This window comes from Triticum aestivum, chromosome 5A (genome assembly GCF_018294505.1).
Source record: "Triticum aestivum cultivar Chinese Spring chromosome 5A, IWGSC CS RefSeq v2.1, whole genome shotgun sequence".
Lineage (NCBI taxonomy): Eukaryota > Viridiplantae > Streptophyta > Magnoliopsida > Poales > Poaceae > Triticum > Triticum aestivum.
In genome coordinates, this window is record NC_057806.1 from 372,167,436 (window position 1) to 372,177,264 (window position 9,829).

Consider the following 9,829-nt stretch of genomic DNA (forward strand, 5'->3'; position numbering starts at 1 on the left):
AAACAGTGGCCAAATCCAGGGTCGCATGAGACTGACTGGGACTCCTCTAAGTGTCGGACTCGCTATCGAATTCTTCATCCATGAGATCGCCTTCGTCAGCATCTGGCCAAATCAACAAGCCAGTGAGTACTTTGGAAGTACTCGCAAGACAGTTCGGACGTAAGATATAACAAATGCATGCATGGATGCAACATGATTAATTCCTTAATGCATAATAAATAAAATTGGCATAACGGGTAAGTAAAAAGGGAAAACGGCGGTAGTCCGCCTGAAATTCCACAGAACATAAATAAGGACCGATCGGGTGTCTGAAGCGACGCCTCGAAAGGTGAACAAATAAAAATAAGGAAAATGATGCCACAGTCGGGCATCTTAGCGACACCACATAAGGGGCTTTTAAAAGAAATGCCACGGTCGGACGTCTGAGCGACATCGCAGAAAGGGCTTTAAAAGAAATGCCACAGTCGGACGTCTGAGCGACATCGCAGAAAGGGCTTTAAAAGAAATGCCACAGTCGGACGTCTGGGCGACATCACAAAAAGGGCTTTAAAAGAAATGCCACAGTCAGACGTCTGAGCGACATCGCAGAAAGGGCTTTAAAAGAAATGCCACAGTCGGACGTCTGAGCGACATCGCAGAAAGGGCTTTAAAAGAAATGCCACAGTCGGACGTCTGAGCGACATCACAAAAAGGGCTTCAAAAGAAATGCCACAGTCGGACGTCTGAGCGACATTGCAGAAAGGGCTTTAAAAGAAATGCCACAGTCGGACGTCTGAGCGACATCACACAAAAGGGCTTTTATTCACAAGTACATAATACTCATAATAAACATTCAATTCATGAAAACAAATGGGTTAGTCCATCCACAGGAGTGATCATTTAACCGGACTTAGCACTCATGCGATTCACCGGAGTCTCTGTCATCAAAGCTGACAATTGATTAGGATAAGAAGGAACGAAACTTGACATGGAAGAGATGATTTGGAGGAATATATGACTCTGCAGAGTTTGTACAAAAATTTTCCCACAGTCAACGGATTTCCGTAGTCACGAAGGACTAGTTCCGTTTACGGTATTTCAGAAGAAAACACAGCTAACCGGTACACACCCATCCTACCTCTCGATGCTAGGAATCACCCTAGTCATCGTCCAAGAAAAACTTTTGAGACGGGGAGATCACAATCTCGAATAGCATGGGATCAAATTTATATACGCGCGCTCTAAGGGGTGCCCCCCTCTCGGTCCCAACCGGAAACACCCATGCCCCCTGACCGGATGACTGGCTTTAATCCAGGGCCATGGAACCATCATCACGGCCTCTCCTCTTTGGTGTGTACCATGAAAGCGGTTTGAAACTTACTAAACCATATTCCTTGCGGAAAACATGTGGTAGTACAAGGAAGGAAATGATAGGTACTGGACCGATATGGTTTGACACTGAAGTCACATAGTCTGGCGTAAGACTGGAATGCTACAACACTGCCATCGCACCCATCCTCATGCCAACACATGGCCATTCATATTCACATACATCCACGTATGGATCATTGAACTCACTTACCTCATTATCACATAAAATAATGTTCATCGGTATACTCACCAGCATGCCATGAAACTAACTAAATGCAAAACATGCCAAGACACTCATCATATCAAAAGTTCAAACATGCTTGCCTGGTTCAGAGTAGTCGGAGCCTAGCTCGGTGAAGTTCGCGGCTCCGTCACCTCCTTCGGTATCTACGTTTAAAGAAAATATATGCGCTAACGTAAATACCCAGGAGAGCACAGAAGGTAAACCAAATATTTTTCAAATAAATCTGATAAAAAACTAGACAAAATTTTAAAGAGAACAGAAAAAGAATCAATCAAAAATACTTTTCTGATTAAAAGTTATAAGGGTTTTTGTCCAGGGACTTATCTGTAATGAAACAGAAGATTTCCAGGGGCTAGTTTATAAAAACAGAAAACGCTTCGGTAGCGACTACGCCAGCCCGAAGAGAAAACGCATTCTGCCCGAAGGCGCTTCCAGAAAACGATTCGAAGAGAGAGCAGAGAGGCTGACGGTGGGGTCCCACCTGTCAGGTTTAAATGTTTAAACGGGGCGGCAGAGTTCGCCGGCGCCCGAGAGCCGCGGTGGTCGCCGGCGGCGATCCATGGCGAGGCAGAGAGATCGGGGAGTACCTCCGTGCTTAGGGTACCCTTCCGCGTCAGTTGATGGTGGTGGAGTCGGTCGGCGAGCACCACGTCGACGGCGAGCTTTGCTCCGGCGGACGGCGGCTCGGGTGGTCGAGGGGCTCGTCGGAGAGGGCTGCAAAGGTTAAATTGAAGAGGGGGTCATGCTCCTGGCAGCTAGAGAAGGTAACGAACGGGGTTTGAGCGCCGGAGATGGCCTCACCAGAACGAATCGGGCTGGAGGCCGAGGCGGGGCGAGGCGGCCGGAGCTGGGGGAGGATACCTCCTCGAGGTCCCCCTAGTGGCCTGGCGGGGTGTTGGTGAGTAGTGGGGCTGCTGCGTGCACGAGAGTGAGCTCGGGACCCCTTTATATAGGCGGTCCGAGGCGGTTGCCGTGAACGAGGATCACCGGCGAGCGATTACGGTGGCGCAGTGCTCGGTCGGGGTGGTTAGGGGGTCGAGCGCCATCACGGAGGTTCAATGGGTCCGTTTTGGTGTTAAACTGGCCGGGGTTTGGGTGTTAAGGGCGAGCTCGACGGAACGGTGAGGGTGCGGGCCTGTCGGCGGCGGAGAGCGCGTTCCGTGCTTGCCGGCCACGGTGGCTGTGCTACGGGCGTGCGCTGGCGTGCATGAGGCCACGCGGAGAGCCAGGGAGCGATGGGTGGCGCGGAACGGCGTTCTGCCGTGGTGTGCCTCCTGTCAGCCGCCACGGGAGGTCCCGACGCCGCAGAAGACGCCGGCGAGGGCGAGCCAGCGCGCTACCGACGCCAGGAAGGCTCCACGCACGCGTGTGCAGCTTCGGACAAGAGAAAGAGGCGGCGAGGAACGTGCCAAGGGCACTGTGGCCGCGTGACTGAAACTGACGAACTGAAGATGACACTGAAACTGAATTTTCTGAACTATGAACAGTAACAGTGCCCACCAGGTGTTCGACCGAATGAAATTGGCCTCTGGTGATTTTTCCTTGAGCTGATTTTTGGTGGAGTGGCTTCTCCTTTCTCAAGTAGGCTGTATGATTTTTGGTGGAATTTTTGGAGCAGTGTGGATATGAATTTCACCAAATTTGGCAAATCTGGTCCAAACTTGCAGAGACTGTATTTTGAAAAATTTGAAAAGAGGAGGAGTGGATCAAGATGGTTCTGGGTTGTGGGTTCAAAGGACAATCCAGGAGAATTGGTTTGAGGTCAAAACTCAAATGAAAAAGTGTACTTGCTTTGAAAATCCCTCAGGTTCCAAATAATTTTCAGAATTGAATTGAGGGGAAAAATAATTAGAATAAAATTCAAAACCAGTTTGGATTAGTTGGGACAGAGAATTTAGGTTGATCACAAGGGGGAGGGGAGGTTTTGGAGGGGTTTTACCACATGGGCAAAAATGCCAAGTCATGGTGGTTCCAAGATATGAAAATCCCAAAATTCATGGAGTTTCTTTTTTTTTTAAAGAAAAAGATTAAACTCCCAAAATAATTTTGGGAGAGAACCAACAGAGAGGAAGTTTCAAAAGGTCAAACACCAAAGTTTGAAGCAAGAATAAAAACCTTGCCAAAGGGAAGAAAGTTTTTTAAGAGGAAGGTTTTTTGAAAAAATTTAAATGGCCTCTTTTCAAAAACCACAAAGTTTTTTTGCTGAAAACCAAAGTAAAAATTTTGGAGTGTCACACAACCGCATGGGAGACTCAGCCCGGTCGTTGCGCCACATTAATAGTGAGTAATGAGCAGTCAAATCATAAGCCCCACCTTTCCCACTGTAAGTTGCTCTGAAGAAGCAACCATCAATACGCTCTTCTTGGAATCCTCTCATACTACTCCATCTGTCACTGTTTATATAGCGCGCTTCAGAAAAAAGAAAAAAAATCTGTGGAACCAAGGCGACTAGCGATCGGCCTGAAAAATAGCATTGGTAGTTATAGCATGGTGTCTATTACTAGAGGGAATAATGCATACACACATGCATGCAGTGCTTCCACCCTGGGTACACATATGCATGCACTCTGTAGTAGTACAGTACATGGAGAGAAAATTGTGGACTTGATTGCGGTTACCACACCCTAATTAATTGAGCATTAAACCAAACGTGTCTAAAGTCTCTCTGGTGGTGGAAATGCATTTAGAGAAATGCATCATAATGAAGCGCGCCCTGTACACTGTGACGGAGGGTGGAGTAGTATGAAGGTGCAAAACCAAGTATGCGTACTACTGCGCTTGGCTCTTCGCCCCTTCATGAAGTCGAACAATGATGGTACTCCGCATGTTGGGTACTACAGTGTATGCCTCTGACAATCTGACACCGAATGGACTGATGCATGTCCACCGAGGGTAGGTTGCATTAGTCAAAAGGCGTAAGCGAGCTTCACCTTGTCCTGCAAGCTTCTCCTCATTCTGCGAGTTGACGGGACACACCAAAAAGTAGTGGTAGTCCATACTCCCTCCTTTCCGGTTAATATGGCTTAATCTTTTTTGCGGGTAAATGAGAGATCTTTATTCATATATAAGCATTCTTAGGACGATCAGCCAAGACACTGGTCACTAGGAAGCGAGGTACCCCGCAAAAAAAGAAGTAGGAAGCGAGGTGTTTCATCAAGCCAGCTCTCGGCCACATTCAAAGTGCAGCAAGCATGGTTCGCACGAAGATGCGCCGCAAGGTTTGCTGACCTGTTTACATGCTGAATAACAAAAAAAGAGGAAATATTACTGAGCGCTACTATTTGTAACAGGATATGAGCCAGAATTAAGCGAGAATTGTGGCGAGTGTTCCATGCAATCAACTTCCATTATCACATGCGAGAACCCTCGAAGAGAACCAAATGTGTTGAAGATTCCTTTATCACATTTTGAAATTATAATAAGAGTGCAGACGCTCCTCCATCTGGTTCCTAGTACTAGTATAGTACGTACCTTTATGGACTATAGTAGTAGTACTAGTAAACTTTGCGCTTGGCTATTCGGGAAGTCGAACAATAATAGCACTAGTAGTACAGTGTATGCTTTTGGCAATCTGACACCGAATTAACTGTTGCACGTCCACCGCCTGAGCGAGGGAGAGCTTGCATTAGTCAAAAGTTTCTCCTTGTCCTGCGAGCCACCGCGCGCAAGCTTCTCCCGTCCTGCAACCTTCTCCTTGTTCGGCAAGTTGACGGGACACAGCAAAGTAATTCTAGTCCATGCTACCTCCTCTTCGGTTAATATGGCTTAATTTCAAATGAGATAAATACACTGTCTGTCACTGTATATTGGTAAAAATATGGTCAGTGGACTTCATAATACGCTCATTGCGCTCAATATATATATTTTCCGGTGTTCATACGGTCACTAGCTCACCCTGGTTGAGTATGTGTGTGCATGCACGTGTAGGTTGAGCACTTGAGCGTGACCGTGTGTGTTCCGTCGTGTGCTCGGACATGCATGCATTAGGGCATCGTGCGCGTTTTTGCGTCCATGTGTATGTGTGACGGTTGCATACACGTAGGGGGAGTACGTGTAGGGGCCACTAAGGAGCAATCAAATCACACAGTAAGTTAGTTGGAAGAAGCAACCATCATTTCACTCTTGAATGACATGTACGCAATATAAAATGGTTGATATGGAGAGAAAAAGAAAACCACTATATATACACTAGCAGGAGCCTAAGCTATAAGCCTGCTTGCTTAGGTTGCTCTCTTCACAAACATAGAACGACGGGCCTGATCCCGCAGCTTGGGGAAGGGAACAATGTTCTGCGTAGACGCGGTCGACATTGGCGAGGGAGAAAACCCACAGTCGGTGCGTCCCAATCGAGGGTCACCGCGGTATGGGCCGATGCCGCGTCCCAACCGCCATTCTAGCTACAGCCCGACGTCGCAGGTAGTCCATCTTCCTTTTGGAGCCGGCTTGCTCCACTGCCGTAGCTCCATCTCCATGTCGATCTTTCTCTACTTCTACCGGCTTCTATTTTTGATGAGTTTATGTCTCATGAACTAGTGCCAGTACTATTATTCTAATCACACTTCTTCAATATCTTTGCCATCAGGGATGCTCAGGTCGATTTTAGTGGAACTGCACAAAAGCATTGTATGATCCGAGGGTGCCAGCCGTCTTTCCTTCCCGACATGCAAAGTGCTATGGAACAAGAGGTACCAGAAGGTGGAGAACCAAAGAGTGCTGCTTCTGTTGTTGCTGACATTCTCACTAAAGAATCTCCCTCTAGCACATTCCTTCGACAGGTTCTACCTGGCCAGGAAATTAAATCATGTTTAGGATTTAGGGTTTAAGTCGTAGTGACCCCATCAGTAGTTTTTCTATTGTACACGCTCTCACAACTTTTTTCTTTAGTTGTGAAGTAAATATTGGCTATGATCTGTGAATCATTGAGATGCATCAGCATGCGTGTTAGTTTTCCTTTGTATTTAATGGAATGTTGTAACGGGGCAACCTTGGAATAGGAATGAAAATGGAGTGGAAAAGTTTCTGTTTTTCCGGAGAAAAAATGGAAACGAAGAGAAACCAACATTTCGTTTCGTTTGATCGCGCCATCGAGCAAAACCAACCTTTAAATCACGTCTGTCGTGTTCATGTCTCACCCTCCTCCACGGCTCGACCCCACACGGTCGCTCGGCATGCCACTCACCGCAAACCGAGTAGTATACCATAACTTTCCCGCCTGCTTGTCGATGGATCGCGCCATGGAGTACTAGCACTACTAGAAGAGATTGACGAGTTGGGGGAGGACAGCTAGCTATAGCACGGACTCCCAAGAACTTACTACTGGAAGAGATCGCGCATGTTGTAGCCGGCTATTGCGACCTATAAACACGGAGCAGCCGCGTGCACCCGGAAGCGGCACGGGTGACGCTCTCTCGGCCGGCGCGCCGCAATCAATGCCGACGCCACTGAGAGGTCGCATCCGCTCTGGCCGGGCATGAATGCGGCACTGACCGTTTCAGGCGGGAAGCACGTGCGGGTGATGAAGAGGGTTTGGGTTGGTCTGGACCGGCCGTGGCAGCGGTCCGGACGTGCGCAAACAAGAGATGATGCACGTTAATATTGCTGCGTATATAATTAACAACGTAAATAATGTGCCAGTTGGACAAATATGATTGGAGATGGAGATGGAAATGGAATTTTACGTAAACACGGATATGCATGTCTATGTCTATGTGTGTGTGCGCGACGACTTTCGCGACCTGGAAGCGGGGGCGTGTTTTTGATTGAGTTTTCTTTCTTGGTATGTTAGAAAATCAGTTTGTCTAATTCACATCTAGATGTTATTTAAGGATATCACATCTAAGCTCCCACAAGTATATAGTGTAGCAACAAGAAACAAAAAAACTAGGAAAAGACCACAGAGAGAGTGGACATCAACTTATATGTGACATAACTATGTCACATCTAGATGTGTCCTAGACAGTCCCTTAAAAAATTGTCCACCAATTTTCATTTCTTTTTTCTGGGAACGCGCGTATTCTATTTAAAACCACTGCTATGGAGAGATTTTTTTTACTCCATTATATCCTCTTGTTTGATAGAGTTTCTCGCGTCTCGCTCTCTCACCCTCTCCATATCAAGACAAGATGACAGTGTCCACTCTATCTCTCTCCTCACCGGTGGTCACAAATTCGGTCGAATCTCGTCTGCTGCGGGAGGTGAGGAGGTGCAACGTTGACGTTGTCGCCGTCGGCGACGGAGGATGCCGATGCGCACCGTCCTCTCGGAGCCGGCGCTGGCGCGGATGAAGATTCTCCGTGACCTTGTTCGCTGCCTCGTGTGGGTAGATCCCGCCCTCCCGCCTAAACGACATCTCGCCCACCTGAGGTATAACTTCTTGTACTGGTCCAGCTCCCCAGGTCGCTGCGTGCGGGTTTTCTTCTATGCGACTACTCCCCAGCTCCCCATGCATAATAGTTAGGGTTCGTCGGCTGGTCCAACATCACCTACTAGTACTATTATAGAGGAAATGCCACTCAAAAAGTTGTCTTGATTTATGCCTCGGTGGAGGTATACATGTTGTTTCGACAAAAAGTACATGGTGGTTGTGCTGTCATTGTCCATATGGTGGTAGTACTATCACTGGTTAAATGAAGAAATGCTTTTTTTCTCGGGTATCCTGGTTTAGTTCCCATCAAGATAATTATGATGCTTCTGTTTGTTGGTGTACTTTTCATTAATTCTTATTGACAATTGAGATGTCGTTGCTAACCCTTTTTTATATTTTTGGAAACAGCGATGCGTGTCTCCATACCCGGGCATGTCTTCCTTAATTTTAGTGGAACTGCACAAAATTGGATGGCCATTGTTGTTCCGCCTCACTGTCCTCTGCCACGTGGTTCTTCCTTCCTCAAGCTTGATTACTGAGAAGAAACAGACCACAGTGAGGATTTGTCGAACTTCTTAGGTGCCTCACCCAAACTTGATGCCAAATGGATGATGCATCACCACGATGACCTATCGATGCTCATGGTTGCGCCACATGGTTGCGTCGGCTGGTGAAGCTGGTCGATTTTTGACGAAAAACAAGCTGTCTTCCATCAGTGCTCTTTGCTTGTTACACACAAAGATGATATCCTTCATCAGTTCACCTTGGTTGTGTTGGAGACGCAGTCGTATTTCATGTTGGTGCAATTTTCTCTAGGGTTTTACAACAGGTGGGCCCAAAATGTGGCTGGCTCACCTGTCATACAGCCAAAAGCAGGTGCAGTGAAGGCACCGGAGCTCAGTCCGTACTACAGTAGTATATATATATAAGCAGTAGCCTCAGCGCTTGTTCGCTAGGGTTTGCACTCTCCACACGCTCGCCGCACTACATATATGTTGCATGCTGGAGGCTCAGCATTCATTTGCTAGGGTTTGCTATACTCACATTCTCTCACCCTCTCTTCACCAGATCAAAACAAGACTGCATTGGCCTCTTGTCTCTTTCCCCCCCCCTCACAGCTTGTGAAGGAGGCGTCCGTATCCCGTCGCACCGGGAAGGGGAGGAGGTGCAGCGTTCACTCAATCGCCTTCAGCGAGGGAGGCAATCCACTGCCGGCTGCGCTATTCTCTTTCACCCAGCGCCTGTGCAGGAGGGCCACCGACCCCTTCTTCCTTGCTGTCGTACGTAGTGTGGGAAGATCTGGCCTCCCGCCGCACGCCTTGCCACATCCCGAGGACCCTAAGGTATAAGTTTCTTTGAAACCGTCGTTGCTCTAGCTGCATGTGGATCTTTTTCGATCTGTAGTCGAATCTAGGTCTTGGTTCAAAGAGGAAAGAAGGATGCGGTGGGCTGGAGCAAGAATCTAGGACGTGGTTCAATGAGGAAAGGAGGGGCGGAAAGTAGTATAGACTGGCTATCCAGCCGCTTTGTAGGTCAAAAGGGGGAAAAGTGGTTAACCCAGTACACACATCTGTAAGGAACCGATCTCTTTGTTGAAATGGGAAAGAAACTGGGGGGTCGGGTAGTTTGTGCACGACTAGATTTGCTGCCCTCACATAGGAAGAAGGTTCAAAGAGAACAAATATGGGACCAGCGCATATATGTTGCGTGGCTACATACTCTGCATCACCCATTTATACGTGTGGACCCACATGGTGCTAGCATGTCCCATGCAGCTATTTTGCTGTTGTTAATCTCAGAATTAACTACTGATCTATTTTAAAAGAATTTCTCTGTTAATATGAATCAATGCAACTGTTTTAGAAATGCTA